This window comes from Nicotiana tomentosiformis, chromosome 10 (assembly GCF_000390325.3).
Source record: "Nicotiana tomentosiformis chromosome 10, ASM39032v3, whole genome shotgun sequence".
Lineage (NCBI taxonomy): Eukaryota > Viridiplantae > Streptophyta > Magnoliopsida > Solanales > Solanaceae > Nicotiana > Nicotiana tomentosiformis.
The window spans coordinates 21,044,695-21,063,767 of NC_090821.1; positions in this window are offsets into that span (position 1 = coordinate 21,044,695).

The following is a 19,073-nucleotide window of genomic DNA, read 5'->3' on the forward strand; positions in this document are numbered from 1 at the left end:
GAATTATCGAGCCCTGACAACGATCGAGCCTTGGGTATGATATGATCAATTACTTGCAATTCATTCACTACTCTTAGTAGTATGATATTCACATAGCTACGTGGGCCAATCAAAACTCGTTTGACATTAGTATCATGAACAAGTAAAGATATTACCAGTGTGTTGTTGTGGGGGATGATCAAGCTATCCACATCTTCATCCTCAAACACTATATTATCTCCTTCAAAAACTTGACGAACTTGTTTCTCGTGGGTAATGGTGATTTTGGATGTCTTTTTCGTCGTTGTGTAGGTTACCTCATTGACTTCTTCACCCCCAGTTATAACATTTATCGTCTTTTTGGTGATGGAGATTTTGGTGGTTCTTGCCTAATTTTCATATAACATTGTTTTCCTTTCTCACTAAACAGATCAGTGAGGCAGCCTTTCTACAATAGATATCTAATCTCTCCTTGCAAGAGCCTGTAATTTGCTGTTCTATCGACATGATCATTGTGCAATTCGAACCAAAATTCCTGACTCCTTTTGCTGGGATCTGAGCTCATCTCTTTTGGCCATCGTACTTCGTCACCCATTCCTTTCAGAACAGCTACCAACTCAGATGTACTATCGTTGAAATTGTAATTTCCTATTCTTGACCGAGAGTTTGGATCAATACTTTTTTCTGTGTCCCGTTCCTTATTGAATCAGGAAGAGGAACTCATCTCCTTTTGCCTTGGCCTTTGATCGAACTGCACCTCTTCTTGATTTGAACTTGAATCTCTTTCCACATGTCGTATGTAGGGCTCATACCTATTTTTCCCTGATCTTCTTTCTGTTTCTAAACATCTAGATCCGAACCTTTCCTCTACCTTCGGCCGAGACACCGTGTCTTCTTCTATCCGTAACTTTATGTTGTACCTATTGTATACGTCATTCCAAGTGGTTGCAGGAAAATCCCACATGCTTTATTTCAATCTTCTCGTGGCTTCTAAACTTTTTTAATTCAGATTACTTGCAAATGCCATGGCTACCCAGTTATCAGGTACATGCGGTAACATTATCCTCTCCCCCTGGAACCTTTCAACGAATTCCCTGAGCAATTCCATGCTTTCCTGCTTCACTTTAAAGATATTTTCCATTCTCTTTTCTACTTTCTAGGCTTCCAAATGTGCTTTTATAAATGAATCTTCAAGCTCAGCAAAAGAGTTAATAGAAATTTTAGGTAAGAGTGAATACCATATTAATGCTCCTTTCGTGAGGGTTTCACCAAACTTTTTCACTAAGACTGATCCAATTCCCTGTTTGTTTAAGTCATTGCCCTTAACTCCTGTGGTAAATGCGGTAACATGGTCCTGTGGGTCAATGGTCCCATCATATTCAGGGATGCCAGGCATTTTATTTTTTTTGGGAATTGGCAAGGGTGATGCGCTCGTCTTCGAGGGTTGTTGCGAATATTTATCAATATCCATTCCTTGATCATGTGTGATACTCCAGATATCTGTTCTATCTGCTTATTTTATTCCTTGAGTTGTTTCTGCAAGGTTAGTACCAAACATTGCAAATTAGAGTTATTTGGTATACCTGACCCTCCGACTCTAGAATCATTTGGTAATTCTCCACTTTCTGAGTTATCAAGCCCTGGACGAGGATTTTCCAGAGTTGTGTTTACTAGTGGAGGGGTTTGCACCACATTGGGCAATCTAATTACAAAAGCACGCAAAGCTTCACTAACTTGTTGAGCAATCAAGTTAGTGAGCAATCATCTGCCTCAAGTTATCCTGCTCGTTGGTCTGCTCATCAACTTGTTGTCTATCGTTATGAGTAGTAGACCTTTAAGGCGAATTGTCACGTGAGCGTTGTGGAGTCGCTGTGGGCGTACGGTGTGGCGGAGTTCCACCTTGTTATCTTTCTTGGACTCCCTCACCCACCTCAACAATTTCGTTAGTAGTAGACATGCTTTGTTGCAAAAGATAAAAATATGGAAAGTGAATATATTATTAGATTTTCGGGATCAGAACTAATTTGTTTAACGGAAAAATAGTTTTTTCAGTCAATGTCAATATTAAAATAAATCGGGGTTCTAATAACCAAGTTTATTTCACTCTTCCAAAAGTAAGAGAGTAAAAAAAGTAGTTGCAAGTAATTGAAATACTATTCAATAAATAAAGGAAAGAAATCTTATTGCTGGTTGTGGTATTCTCTCGAGAATTGCGAACATGAATCTTCAATCAAATAGAGAAATACGAGTAAAAGATTGATTGCATATATTCGTAAGTTTTCTGATGATCGTACAAAATAAGGTAAGGATGTTTATATAAGGGTACAATATGTAATGGTTTTCCTTCATTTAATCCCTTCCCGTTACCAATATTAATTGCATTAATTGTCAGTTACTAAAATTACTCGTAACAGTAATGTTAATAATAAGAGATCGTGCACAATCAGGGATAACGCTGATTCCCTTTCCATATTCGTAACTTTTCATGAATCGTCCTCTTTTATAGTCTTCATGCATCTCGTGCCTCTTTCTTCTTTCCCAGTTGCCACTTACGGTACCTTCTGTAATCAATCCCGTGGGTATATTAATCGTGCCTCATCATTCTTCTTTATTAACCCGATACAAATGCCACTTGTCACCATATCGTTAGTCGACGTGACTTACCTATTTTTCCACCAATACAGAAATCCTATCAGTTTCACCTTTTATGTTCAGTTTGAATGATTAACGCTAGTGAGTGAGTATCAACACAGCTTTAATTTCATACTCATTTTGTCATAAAATTTTCTTTGATATTTAACTTTCGAAAATTAAATTTAACGTATATAAAAAATATTGTAACTTAATTTTTTTTAGTTTAATGCGTTTAAAATATTACCTTTGGATTTGGTTAGATTAAGTCGGTTGTCTTCGTGCAATTAAACACAGAGAGTGTAATTAGAGGCAAATTCAGGTTTTAGAGGTTCCAGTGCCACACTATTTAAAAGTAGGCTGTCTTGTTATTTTGCACGGTCCAAATATAATAAACATTTGATCGGTTTGATAAGCTTTGGACTTCAATTCGAGTTATTCGTCTTTTCGCTTTATATAAACAAATAGATAAATAAATAAATAAATTGACAAATAATAAATAACAAAAATCATGCTCGGGTTAGTACAATTCAAGCTTTAAAACATAATTTCTATAACATATACTCCTTTCATTCCAAAATAAGTATTGCATTTCGCTTTTTGAGAGTCAATTTAAAAACTCTTAGAAACTATATTGGATTGCATCAACTCAATACTTTAAAACTAAAATTTAGATCTTGAAAAATTATAATAAGTTGCAATTCTTCTCATGTTAATATGATAAAAAAATTATTTTTAGAAATGTTGGTCAGAGTTCACATAGTTTAAATTTTGAATAGCGAAAAATGACATAATTTGAGGGTTTAGAAGATTTTCTTTTTAAATCAACGTTCTAACATGGAACAAAAACTCAAGTTGTCATTTTCCTTTTATATTTTTGATAACTTTTTAAATACAAATAAAGTTAACATGTATAATTAAAGATAAAATGCAGCAACTGGAAAGAAACTAGGACAGGCAGGGGAAGGTTACTAAAAGTTTCACGAAGAGAGAGGAGAGGATTTGGGAGAAGTGAAAAATGTTTATTAGAAGAAGGAACTTCTTTATATTTATGCTTAAAATTAAACGGAACAAAAAATTTAAGAAATTCTAATACAAGAAAAAGGGAAACAAAGATTCATAACTATCATTTACAAATAAAAGAAGGGTTATTGCTTTGACAATAGCAGATTGTTGGGATATATATTATTCACTAAGAGTTTGGTTTGAATATAATATTTATTATGGAATAATTATTTATTCAATTTTAATAATTTTTTTGAATAAATCATATATTAGTCTGTGTGCTTATATAGTAGATGATTTAGTATATAGAGTTTAGCTTATACACAGAAGATTAAATCATCGGTTCTTATAAGTATAAAGATTATGTTGATAATCTAAGATGGAATCGGACAAACCATCAAAATGATTGTAGCACGAGATTAAATATAATTTGTCTTGATTATGGAAATGGTATAATTCCAACTTTTTGTGCTAGTATATTTTATATATATTGACGGACCAAAGAGACAAATATTTTATATTGACTTTATAAAATAAATTCTCTAGCCATTACATGTACTTATACTCTTAAGTTTGATATAATTATTAGTAGTTGTGTATATTATTATTATTATTTTAATTTATTAAAAAGCGAGATTCTTTCATGGGTCAATATGCCTAGTACATTGGATAATAATAATGTACATTGGCGAAGTAATAGTTGATTGATGGATGTCTCGGTCTAGAGATTGATCATACACCTTTATGAAAGCTTATAAGTTTTCATGTGTAAGCCTTAAATGTGCCACAAGCACCAAGTCTCTAAGACTAGGTAAGCCTAGCACATGTTGAGATATAACAGAAAATAAACAACTTAGCTAATAAGGTAAAATGATAAATGACATAATAAAAGCTAAAACCGAACAATAGTCATACATCCTCATAACTGATAATATGGAGTCATAAGCTCTACTGAAATACGCTACAATCTCTAAATACAATATTGTTTTGGAATGAAGACAAACAATAGTAAAGATAATACCAGAAGGTGACTCCGAGGCCTGCGAGCGTCAAGCAGGTATACCTTAAAATCTCTGCATTGTCTGAATCAACTTATTACCGTTCGGCATGGTCAGAGATACCAGGATATGCACAAAAATATGCAGAAGCGTAGCATGAGTACAACACAAATAGTACCCAGTAAGTATCAAGACTAACCTCGGTAGAGTAGTGACGAGGTTCAAGTTATAATACTCACTACACATAAAAACCTGTGCAGAATATTAATATAAAGCTAACAACGGAAAGTTAAAGCATTAATAGCAACAAGGAGTAAACATGTAATAAAACAGCAAATAATAAATAAAAAACACAATTAAATACAAGTGAAATATATTAAGGAAAGCAATAACAATTCAATTAATCAAGCTGTTCCAACACAAAACAACAAAAATCACCCCGAGGTACCACACCTCATAATCACAATCACAAGTCACAAATCACAAATCTTCCTTATAACGCTGCGTGAGCCTTATATTTATTTTAAAAAATATTTAGTCTAAAATAGCTTACGCGCTTTAGCTCCCTTATATCGCCGCATTTGCTTCAAAATGAACTAACTCCCCTTACTAGCAACACGCGCATAAGTCCCCCTTATCTCTCCATATGCACATCAATAACACCATCCTTATGCCGCTGCATGCGCATCACATCACAATATAATAATCAACTCGCACCACACCTGCACATATGCCACAACTTTGGCAAAACACCAATACTAATATCACAATAATACATAGCCCACAACTCAACAATAATGTGTACAAGAATTTTCAAAAATAACACAACGAAACGGAAAAATAACTCAATAATGAAAGATATTCTATGCAACAACAATTTCAGTTCAAGATATAATAACAACCTCAGAGTCTAAACCCGTCAATTATCACATATAATCCCATGCATACACTTGTCACCTCATGTACATGTCTTTCATATAATTCAAATAATGCAATTAGACTAAATCCAACGGGTAGTCTCTACCACATAAAGTTAGGCAAGATACTTACCTCAAACAAGCTATATCAGTCCACTAATAAGCCCTTACCATGCAAATCTACCTCTCGACGGCTCAAATCTAGCCAAAATAACATAATATCATAAATAAAAGCCGTAGGAAATGATTTCGAATAATAAAGTTTCGATCAAAAAGCCATCTCAAAAAGTCAACTTCGGGCCCGCACCCCGAACCCGACGAAACTTATAAATTTCGAACACTCATTCCTATACGAGTTCAACAACGCCAAAATCACCCAATCCTGACATAAAATCGGCATTCAAATCATCAATTTATTTTTTAAAAAAGTTTTTACTAAAATCTCCAATTTCTCCATTTCAAATCATTAATCAAACACTAAAATTGAGTTTGGAATCATGAAATATAAACAAATCCGAATAAAAAATTCTTACCCCAATCAAAATAGTGAAAATCCCTTCTAAAATCACACAAAACCAAGCTCTCTACCTCAAAATATGATAAAATAACCAAAACCTTCGTAATAGCTTATTAAAGGGTCTGCCCAGGTATTTTCACCGCGCTTGCGGAAAAACCTTCGCGATCACGAACGCCAAAATCACTCAGCTGCCAATTCATTCTTCGCGAAAGCAACACACCGGTCACGAACGCAGTGACAAACTCTACATACCCTACGCGAACGTGACGCCTCACTCGCCAACGCGTAGGACAAATACCTGATGCCCTTTCCCGCCTATCCTTCTACGCGGTCGCAGCACCCATCTCGCGATCGTGATGCACTGCCTCCTCGATGCTTTGCGAATGCATCCCCATCTTCGCTAACGCGAAGTACAAAATGCCAGGCGCCAAAAATACCTCCGTGGACGTAACTCCCTAGTCGCGATCGCGAAAAAGGAAGCACCAGACATTACAAACGGTAGGACAAGCATGGTGAAATGGCTCTTAGCCCTTCTGAAACACAACGGAGGCCCGCAGGACCCCGTCCAATCACACCAACCAGTCCTAATACATAGAACGAACCTACTTGAGGCCTCAAATCATACCAAACAACATCAATACTACGAATCGCTCCTCAATTCAAGCCTAATAAACTAATCCAAGTTTCCAAAAATAAACTTACGTTGAACAAGCCTAAACAACTCCGAATGACCTCATACTCTGCATGCAAGTCACAAATAACATAACAGACCTATAATAACTCCTAGAATTATAATTAAAATCTGATATCAACAAAGTCAACTCTCAGTCAAACCTATCAACGTTCTAAACCTTCAACTTTCCAACTTTCGCCAATTCAAGCCAAAAAACCTACAAACCTCTAAATCCAAATTCGGATATACACCTAAGTCCAAAATCACCATACAAATTTGCTGGAATCATCAAAATATCATTCCAGAGTAATCTACATAAAAGTCAGAATCTGATCAACTCTTACCACTGAAGCTTTCAACCAAGGGACTAAGTGTCCTAAATCAATCCGAAACTCTCCCGAACACACACCAAATCTACCCTGCAAGTCACATAGCCATGAATACATATATGTAAAATATCAAACAGGAGAATCTGAGCTAACTTTCTCAAAACGACCAACCGAATCATTAAATAGGTGAATTTTGTATTCGTCATATGAAATAAGTTAAGAAGAAGTTTAAATTAAATAATCAATGAATAAAATTTTTAGTAATTTAATTTATATGATTAGTATCTGAATATTAACTATAACAATCTGACCGGTCATTTATTTTTTTATATTTGAGCCTTATTTCCTCTTTTGAAGCTTTCCATATGTGTATTTCTGGTTATGTGACTTGGGGGGATGGTTGGTTTAGGTTTCAGAGAGATTTTGTGTTGATTTGGAACACTTGGTTCCTATTTTGGAAGTTTAAGGTGGAAATATTGAACAAAGTTTGACTTTTATGAATACGTCTTCGGAACGGTATTTTGATGGTCCCAATAGGTTCATATGACGATTTTCAACTTAAGCGTATTCCCGGAGTTGAATGAGGAGGTTCCTAGGATGAATTGGCTCTTTTAAACAAAAGTTGACAATTTAACGATTTAGAATTTTCCTAAGTTTAACCATGGGTTGAATTTGTAGCTATCGGGTTCAAAATTTGGTTTCGGGATTTCAAAATAGTTCTGTTTTGTCATTTGGAACTTATGTGCAAAGTTTTGTGTCATTTCAAATTATTTTGGTAGAGTTCCGTCACTTATTTGTGAATATATAAGTTCTTGAGTTTCATTGTGATTTCTAAGCCTTTTGGTGTTAGATTCGTGTTTTCGAATGTTATTTTGGTATTTTGAGCTCGCAGGTGAGTTCGTATGATGTTTCTAGACTTATGTGGATGTTTGGTCTGGAGCCCCGGGTGCTTGGGATAGTTTCGGACGTGTTTCAGACGTTTTGGATTGATTTTCAGATTTGTTGGTTTTTGGCTGGTGCTGCAGGTCTTGCAAATATGAGCACTAGTTCGCATTCGCGGTAGACATATTTTTGATAGATATTTTTCAATTGAGAATGTGGCTGAGGATGGCAGGCTTCGTATTTGCGAAGAAAGCCCCACAATTGTGCAGGGGTGATCGCATTTGCGATGAAGGCAGACTTCGCATTTGCAAAGTGTGAGTCACATTGCGACTTTGCCTAGGCTGGCCAGTCTTTGCATTTGCGATCCTTTGGTCGCATTTTCGGAGTTTACAAATGCGTCATCTACAACTGGGTTAATAAGTGAGATATCGGGACTGTCTAATTTTATCACATTTTGAGCCCTGGACTTGGTGGAGGGCGATTTTTGGAGGGTATTTTCACACATAGCTATTGAGTAAGTAATTTTGACTCAATTTTGATATCATAACATGATTATTTGTGAATTTTAACATCAAAATCATGAGATTTGAAGGGATGTTTTGGGAATGTTTTACTATATTTTGAAAAATGTAAATTTGAGAGTCCATTTGAACTCGGATTTGAAAACCAATCACATATTTAAACTCGTGTGATTATGAGTAGACGGGATCTACCCTTCGGCTTGGATTTTGACCGGGCAAGTTCGGGGTTGACTTTTGCTGACGTTTTGGTAAATGTGTAAATATCTCAACTTTATTAAATTAAAATTAAATTCTCTTGCAATGTTTGATATTATTAAGTCATTTTTTGCCAGATTTGAGCCGAGCAAAGGTGAATTCTTGTTGAATTCTCCCTTCACCCTTAATGTTATTGTCATGTTATTGTGCACCTTGTTGTCGAGTCGTGGGCTATGTCTTAATGTGACTTTGGGTATTATTGTGTTGTGATATTGTGACACATGTGGACATGATGTGTGGTTTGATTGATGTTGGGTAGAGTATAAGGGTGGCAAGATGCTCATGTGGAAACATAAAGGAGGCATTTAATTTGTAACCACCCAGCCAGTCATTTTAAGCATTTGCATTCTGTTTAGCTATTTGAAGTCTTGAGCAGCATCGTATGATGTATAATGACTTGTTTGAATCGTCAGTTTTGGTTTTCAGGTTATTCAAAATTGATTTGGAAGAATTATTCTCAACTAAGAAGCTTTAATTTGGAAGAGTGAACCAAGCTTGACTTTTGAGTATTTGACTCCGGATCGAAGTTTTGATGGTTCTGTTAGGTCCGGATGGTAATTTTGGACTCTGGCATATTCCCGTATTTGCATTTGGATATTTCTAGAAGGTTTCAGCACTAATTGGCGAAAGTTGAAAATTTGAAGGTTTAAAATGTTCATAAGTTTGATCGAGAGTTGACTTTGATGATATCAGATTCAGATTGCGGTTCTAGGATTAGAATAGCTTCGTTATGTCATTTGGGATTTGTGCGCACAATTTGAGTCCATTCCGAGTTATGCATTATTTGATGCCTCGAGTAAGTTCTTATTATGTTATGGGACTTATTGGAATGTTCGGACTGCATCCCGAGGGGCCCGGGCATGATTTAGATTGTTTTCAGACCATTTTTCTTCATTTTGGTATTGCTGGTTTCTGCTGAGTTATGGGCATCTGATTTTCTTGTTCGCGATCGTGTAGAGTTTGTTTGATGGATGGGGAAAATTTTTCATCTCATTCGCGAGTCCAGAGTCACGTTCGCGGAAGTTAAGGCAATTGTTCAGTGCGTTCGTGAGTCTAGCGACGCATTCCCGAAGAAGGAAGGAGGTCTTGAGGATGTCAGGCGTTTGTTCTTCGCGGTCGCGAAGTGTGGAACACGATCGCGTAGCTGTAGAAGATTTGACCATCGCATTCGCGACTATGATGCTGCGTTCGCCTTAGAGGAATTTCAGATGGTGAGCATTTGTTCTATGCGAACGTGTGGAATTGTCCGCGTTCGCGAAGTGTAATAACTGGGCAGACTCTAATAAATCCCATTTCGAGGGTTAGAGTCATTTTATCATATTTGGAGCTATGGAGCTCGGATTGAGAAGATTTTTGAAGCAATTTTCACCATATGGATTGGGATAAGTGTTCTCTACTCGATTTTGATCATATTCCATGAATCTATCTCCGTTTTTGGCTGTTGGTTGATGATTTCAAAATAGAAATTCGTAGTTTTTGTCTAAAATTTCATAAAGTGATTTTTTGAGTTTTGAGCATTGATTTGGAGTCAGATTTGAGTGAAACGAGTATGGTTAGACTCATAATTGAATGATTTGTCGGATTGTGTGAGTTTTGTCGAGTTTCGATGTGCGGGCCCGAGTTTGAATTTGGGCTTTTGATTATAGATTCCACCTTTATTGATTGGGTCGGTTTCCTTTGGCATTATTTGGTGTTCTTGAGTTGTTTTTAGCTAGTTTCGAGCCTTTTGAGGGTCGGTACATGCGGGATGGCATTTTTGGAGTATTGTTTGGCTTGCTCGATATTGGATTCGGCTTGTTCGAGATAAGTAACACTTCTAAACTTGGTGCTGAGGGTTTGAACCCCTGAATATATGTGTTATGTGTTTGGTGTTGAGGTGACACACATGCTAGGTGATGGGAGTGTGGGCGCGTACCGTGTGAATTATGACTCGGATGATTTTGTTATACCGGGTAGTATTCTATCTTGTCTTTATCCATGAAATTCAAACGTGGTAGAGTAATTGAACTGTGATCCATATTAGAAATCATATTTAGGCTATATACTTATTCTATTGGGACCCATTGAGGTCAATTTTGCTGATGAGTTATTTGCTTAATTTGTAATTACATACTCAGCCATATTCATTCATTTGCATATCATATCTCAGTCACTGTTATCATCGTTGTCACATTATGTTATCATTGTTTGAGCTGATTGGCATGAGATTTGTGAGCCTGAGAGACTGGAGAGATTGATGACTGAGCTGAGGTTGAGAGCCGGATTGTGCGCAATATTTATGGGATCGGGCTGCACGTCGAAGCAAGTGTTATTGATTCATGATGGGATCGGGTTGCACGCCGCAAGTATATTAGTGGTTCATATGTGGATCGAGCTGCACGCCGCAACATGCCTTATGGCTATATGTGGATCGGGTTGCACGCCGCAACATGCCTTATAGGCTTTATTACTATTGATGGGATTAGGATGTGCGCCGCAGCAAGCACTGTACAGTGTTGAGTGATTGAGTGTACTGAGGATTGAGCCTGATGAGTAGGAGTGCAAGACAGTGAGATTGAGTACTCTGAGAGTGTGAGAAATGAGTTCATCATTGTGTTGCATTACTTTGACATGTATACTTGACATACAGGCATAGGGATGCATTCCCTCATGCTACATGGTATTGTGACATTCATGACTTCACATGCACATTGACATGTAGGCATAAAGATGTACTTTCCTCATGCAAATCTGAGATTTAAATATTTCATTTGTTGTTAAAAGTTTTTGTAAAAATCACAGTTTTATGATATACTCACATATTGGTGAATTCGGTGAAAGATTTGGGTTTTACTGTTATACTTGAGAAGCATGCCTATTTTTTCGTAATTGTGGACGAGCTGAGCATCATATCTTTGAGCTGTTTCTTGTACAACTTTTATTATACTGTTATGAGTTATTGTTGGCCAATGGTATTAGACTCTGACTGATTGTCCAAGCTCGTCACTGCTTTCAACCTAAGGTTAGGTTTGTTACTTATTGAGTACATAGGGTCGGTTGTACTTATATTACACTTCTGCACCTTGCCTGCAGACTTTAGATGCCGATGTTACTGTGAATGGTCGGAGCTGGCACTGAAGACGTATCTGCGTTCTGGTCATAACTGCCTCTTATTCTTGGTATCTTTAGAATTATTAATCTGTTCATGTATATTTCAAACATATGATGTATTTATTTCATACCAGCTTTGTAAACTTTAAATCTTAGAAGCTTATGATTTGTACAACCAGTCCTTGGGATTTTGTATAAAAGCTTAATTATTTCATCATGTTATTTTCCCAGTAAATCTTATTTTAAATGGTTTATTGCTATTTAGATTACCTAGCGGGTTGGGTTAGGTGCCATTACGACTGGTTAGATTTGGGATCGTGACAAGTTAGCATCAGAGCTCTAGGTTCATAGGTTCTACGAGTCATGAGCAAGTGTCTAGTAGAGTATTGCGATTTGGTATGCTGACGTCCATACCTATCTTCGAGAGGCTACAGGGCATTCAGGATAAACTTTCCATTTTTCTTTCATTATCATGCGACATTGACTCAACTTGAAGCGTATCATTTTGAATTCCTTCCACTCGTTTGCATGCGTATGGGGGCGCTCGATATCAGTTGTGCATCGATGGCTTGTAATTCCATGGAGGAGGTGCGAGATGTGTTTTATTTTGTGTGCTGATGATGGGCCAGTCTGGAGGACTTGAGGCCGAGTTTGACTGTAGCTTGAGCATGGTGATTTCGGTTGTGTGAGCACGTGCTTTTGGACTTATATGTCCGGTAGTGTCCCTATGAGTGGATTTTATGGCTCGATGAGTGGTTGGATGGCTATATGATGAGTATGATATTACTGGGAGATGTGTTCAGATGGTTTGAATGTGACGAAAAGAGTTGCCTGAGATGTAAAAAGGACTATTGGGTGCTTGATTTCTGTCTAGATGTGTTGTATAGTCTCGAGTTATGATCGTATTGAATATTCTTTCATGTTATTTCATTAGTGGAATGAAGTAGATTTTCATGTCTTGTTGGTGAGTTCAGACTCCAGAGGATAAAGTGATTGTGTAGTAGTTATAGTTGTGAAAGGGTATATAGAGATGTCAGTTTGAGGCTAAACAAGTGGGTTATCACCTCCGGGGTGATCTACGGATGTGTGATCTTTATGATGTTGTGTGAAGGCTACCTTTTCTACCAGTGGGTATATGTGTTGCGATTTGAGTTTGGATTGGATGAGAAAGTTGAATTGACCATCACGAGGATGAATGCGAGCTTAGCAGATAATTTGAGGTGCTAAATGGTTTGGGTTACATGAGCTTATGAAGGATTTGGTTGAATCTCACTGCGGTATTATGGCAGTAATAGAGTACGGGCATTGTGAGTTATCGAGTGTTTTGATCTATGGCTGTGAGCCAAGTGGGGAGTCTGCTATCATATTTGATTGCATGGTTACGGATTTTATTGGTTTCGATCTGACGCATAGTTGTGGATCGGTTATGACTTGTAGAGGCTGGTTTTGAGGATGACTTAAGCAAGGAAATTTCTGGATGCAGGGTGTGTTACACTTTATGGGTATATGGGATCATGGAATGATTGAGTTGTTATTCGTGAAGGATGTGGTACGCATGGAGTAGGAATTTGCTCGGTTGCGTTAATGTGGGGTTACTTCTTTGGGTGTTGTCGTGCTAATGGGGTACAGGTCGTTCGGCCTGTTTGAGCGGTGAAATTTAGATTTGAGCAGAGTGGGTGACTCTCGAGAATGTTCTAATGGCTTCAAGATTTATGTGTTAGCAATTGAGAATTTTCTGGATTTGTATATGGCTAGAATCTGAGATTTGCATTGGAGGGTGTCGAGACTCGCATTATTTCTATAGCATTATGTATTCTACATTTCAGTATCAGGAAGGTGAATAAAACAACTCTAGAATTCACAGAAGGACTCTTCAGAATGGGTGTCTAGGTTGTAGTACTTTTGGCGTGCTTAAGAGGGAATACGGTGACTTATGGGCCTTGGGGCGGTGTGATTTTATGCTAGGATATCTTGTGGTCAGCTTTGGGTAAGGATCGTAGTGTTCTGGCAAGGAGAAGTGTCACCTTGAGGGTAATTAGAAAGAAACTCTGAGGAAATAGGACAACTTGGTAGTTGGTTAGATCAGTATGGTAATGGTGTGCTCTGTTCGTTTGGATCTTATGATGCGGTGAGGCTTTACGGGTGTTTTGTGGCAATACTCTTGGATTTGGCGACTTGCGTGGCTTGGTTGAGTTAGGGGGATTCAGTTATAATAGCTTGGTTATGTGCAAATGGATTTCAATGTGTTCTCGATGGTTTCTACCATGGTTTGAGATGGATATTTCCTACCGGCGTGAGGAGCATGTTGTGTATTGTGATTTCTACTGGATGGGATTGTCACGCCCCAAAACCAAGGAGCGCGACCAGCGCTCAACCGAGTGAACTCGACTAAGCAAGCCTGTTAGATTTCATTCTACCCAAATTCATTCGTGAATAAAGAGGAGATGTACTCTGTTAATCAAATACTGAAGAGATTTCATTAACCACTTCCTTTTCATTCCCATTAACAGCATCATTCAATATTTCCAAAATAGTACGAGATTATAGATTTAAAGAAAAACATGTTGCCAAATACCAATAGTTCTAATCTAACTCCCAACATCAAATACCACCTACAACCTGTCTACGGAGCCTCTAAGTACAACTGACGAGTAATATGGAAATACCGGCAACAAGGCCCCGGCTATACCTCAACCGTAAAGTACATGAGAAACAATAGATACATGACCCCGAAATGAAGTGGGGCTCACCAAATCAGCTGAAATGAGTGTACTGCTATCACTGATCAATGCTACCTGCTGTAGAACCACCTGCATCCATTAAAGATGCAGCGCCCCCGGCAAAAGGGACGTTAGTACTGTTGAATAGCACTAGTATGTATAGCTAGAAATCCTCTTTCAAAATAGAATGCCCATATGATCTATACGTGGAACACATAATATAATGTAATTGAAACAACGTATACAAACAAGAACAACAAAAAGGGGCACTTATTGTCTGCATTAATAATATGTCTCCTTAGACCGTCCTTAGTATTCACATATCATATTATACACATATGCGTTTCATAGAGCGTCCATAGTGTTTATTCATACCATATATCTATACCTCTTTTACATAATGCACCTATGCGTTTCTTAGACCGTCCACAGGATTTCGTATCACAATGGATTTCATAACACAATGTACATATGCATTCATAGACTGTCCACAGGATTTCATATCACAATGTATTTCATAACACAATGTACCTATGCGTTCATAGACCGTCCACAGGATTTCATATCACAATGTACCTATGCGTTCATAGACCGTCCACAGGATTTTATAACACAATGTGCCTACACGTTTCATAGACCGTCCACAGGATTTCATAACACAATATACCTATGCATTTCATAGACCGTCCATAGGGTTTCATAACACATTAGAAACAAAGTACAAATACATACATCTCATAACCTTTCAAACCACATATCACCCAATCCGTACTTTCAACCACTTACAACATTATTATTTAATTGGCTCTCTTGGCCATTCATATGATTCTTTATTCATGGCACAATGGCCATATTTCATATTCCACACTTTCATTTCTTCCCTTTCATAGATCATCATCATAATTATCAACAAGTAGAATATTTCGAAAATCACAACTTTAAATTCATTAGTAATGAAGGCTTTAAACACAATCGATTTCTTTCCAATAAATGGAGTAAAATAATTGGCAATCAAAGTACATGTTAAAATCATACACAATTTCCACTCACGAATATATAAGAACGCAAAACACATTGACAATTACTTACAAAGCATAGCATTAGCTAAAACAGCCACATATGGGCATCACTTGAGTTTATAAACGTTTAGCCGATTATATTGTCGAAGTCAATTTTGGAATAGTTGAGTCAAAGCTCATTTCATAATCTTTCTCACATTATTTCATTTCATTGGCACCATTGGTCACAAGTATAACTTTTACTATTGGCACGTTGGCCACACTTTATATTCCCAGTTTTCTGATTTCACTTCCAACCATCTTTATAGGTTATCAACAATAAGACATTCCCAATCAAGACTTTAGGTACACATATGAGCAATTAAGAGTCTTAAAAATATGGAGATGTTCTCACACAATTTGGCATACTAGCTTTCATTTGAAATACGATTCAAGCCACCACATTTAATACTTAACCCATACTTTGAAACTCACGGAAACATTATGGAATTCAATTCCAAGAGAGAACGTTTAGCCAACATACCTCAATTGAGCTTTTCTTAAATTACTACAACGTTCCGAAAATTCTAGCAATCCCAATCTATTTGAGACATAACAAAATTGAACCATAATTAGGAAGATATTCATGGTCTCAACTCATTTGAGCATTTTATCAAATACTAAGTATGGATTAAGGTTCAAGGTCCTTTTATGGAGGATTTCATTATCCCACAACCCAATCTTTACCATTTTTAGCTCAACAATCTTTCTCCACCTTTTGATAACACATGCATGTAAAATAAACAACCCTCTTGCCCAGACATTATCGTGCTTATTACCCATTTCTAGACAAAATTCGAAATTGAGGGTTAGGGTGTAGAATCTTACCTCTAGGATGAAGACCTAGTGAGTTTCCCTCCTTAATCTTCCAAAACTTGAGCAAGAATTGAAGAATCAATTATTGAGGAACACCTTCTCACTCTAGGGCACTCTCTCTCACTCTAAAATATCAGATTATACCTAAAAAATGACCCAAAGAGTGTATTTAACGAAGTAGGGTCAGGTTTTAAAACCCAAAAATAAAGCTCCGGAACAGATTCTGCGGTCGCATATGCGACTGCATATCGGTCGCATAATTTGTGTCCAAAATGACCAAAAATCTACTTGAGTCTATGGTCACTATGCGGTCCGCATAACTATTCTGCGGTCGCATAGTACACCGCATAACAGTTATGCGGTCGCATAGTCGACCGCATAATTGCTTCCAACTGACCCAATTAACTACCTCACTCTGCGGCCATTATGTGATCCGCAGAGTGATTCTGCGATTGCATAATGGACCGCAGAAATGCACTTTTTCGCCAAAAATTTTTCTTTACTTTCTCATGCATTGTTCAACCCAAAAGGTCCGAGCCGCGGCTCGCAAGCTCGCCGCAAATAATTTTTACAACCCTCAAACACGTAATCCTAGTTCGGCACTATAAAATATTATTTTCTTTGAAAATTTATCGGGCTTTAGACTTAAGTTCTTCAAAATTTTACGGGGTGTTACAGGGATCAGATGAAAGGTTCCTGGATAATTGAGTATGTAGTTTGCTTGTGACTCATAGTTGATAATGAGGTTCTCATATTTTCATATGATGACCTACTAGAGACATTGTGTGGTGAGAGATTGGGATTTGCTTGTGCAAGTATACGATTCAGTTTCAAAAGGAAGGTCATGAGTTTATGCAGCACAGACGATTTCAGATGTTGGCACTATTTGGTATTACCTGAGAAGAGTGTACATTCAGAAGGCGCATTGAGTTTCGACTTACGGATGCTTCATTGGTATTGCGGTACTCGCTTGGTTGACCGACTGCTGAGATCCAGATTTTTGTTATAGATAGATGGTGGTACGTATTATGGTTAGATCATTGTGGACTTTTGGAGGGCTATTTATCCATTTGGAGATGACCAGAGTTGATTTGGGGGCCTATTGGTAGGCCCGAGGAGGATGTGTATTCTACATCGGGTCGGATTTGTTGACTCGGTCCCATTATTATTGAAGGGTGTGTTATTCGGTTAGACTTGAGCTTGTCCATGTTCTGATATGTTCTTTGTGTTCCTCTTCTATGCTACGTGGGTATTGTGATTTGTTGGTTATATGTACATCTAATGTAGTTCTATTAGGGCCTTGTAGCGGGATTTGAGTGAGATAGTTATTGGGGTGTTAAATAGCTGATTGTGCCTTAGTTATGGTCTTTCCGTGCTGTGATATATAGTTCTATTCACTTCTCCATAGGTTATGGTCATGTACTTCGTGTATTAGGTGTCGAATTTCGTGTAGTTGTGGGTTTTGAGCATTGTGGCGTGAGGCATTTCATATGGACCGCTGTTTGGATATGGTCGCGCATTGCAGCGGGGTTATGATAGGATATGATCCTTTGTGATAGATTCGTGTGTTTTGGTTCTACGATGTGATGGGTTCCTAGAATTGCGTTGTGGTGGTACTTGTTGTTCTTGCGACACGGTTCTCTCATTTGAGCCATTTTCCATTTTTGGGTGCATTTAAATTGTTGCATGTTGGTGCACGGATTGTGGCTTAAGGTTTTATTGGTGTGGCAGGTCAGTAGAGTAGCTGTATTTCATGAGGTGAGGCCATTAGACCTAGAATGAGTACTATTAGATTTGATTATAGTATGTATGGAGGAATAATATCGGAAGTCGGCTTAGGATTTGGCTTTGGTTCTTGTCGGACGAGAGAGGCATCCATGACTTGTTGATCTAGTAGTTGGTTTCGAGTTTCTGCGTGTTTCTTTTATCATCAGCAGTGTACGAAGGTTTTCGAACGAGATTTTGTTTGATATGAGGATTATTACCAGTACCAGGATTGTTTTGAGCAGTTATTGTGGTGGGAAATTATTGCTATAAGTGTGCGAGTTATGTGGTATATCATGTGATTTCATCTTGGGTTATGGTTATGGCTTGATATAGCTTGTTCAGACTTATACAATGTATAGATACGAGATTCGGGTCTTATAAGGAATTCCAGATGTTTGAAATTGGGTACTAAAGCTTACGGGCTAAGGTTGAATTAAGGATCTTCAGTTATGTTGTGTTGTCGGGCTTATATGGAATGGGGTGACGTGGGATCACCCTCGGGTATATGCATGGTAAGGTTACACGGCGATCTGATAGCTTTAGAACGACTCTTGGCACGTTTGAGGACGAACGTATGTTAAAGTGGGGGAGAAAGTAATGACCCAGCCGGTCGTTTTGAGCATTTGCATTTTGTTCAGCTATTTTAAGTTTTGATCAGCATCATATGATGTATTATGACTTGTGTGAATCGTCGGTTTTGGTTTTTAAGTTATTTAGAATTGATTTAGAAGAATAATTCTCAACTAAGAAGTTGTAAGTTGGAAGAATGGACCAAGCTTGACTTTTCAGTATTTGACTCCGAATAGAAGTTTTGATGGTTCTGTTAGGTCCGGATGGTGATTTTGGACTTGAACATATGCCCGAATTTGTATTTGGATATTTCTAGAAGGTTTCAGCACTAATTGGCGAAAATTA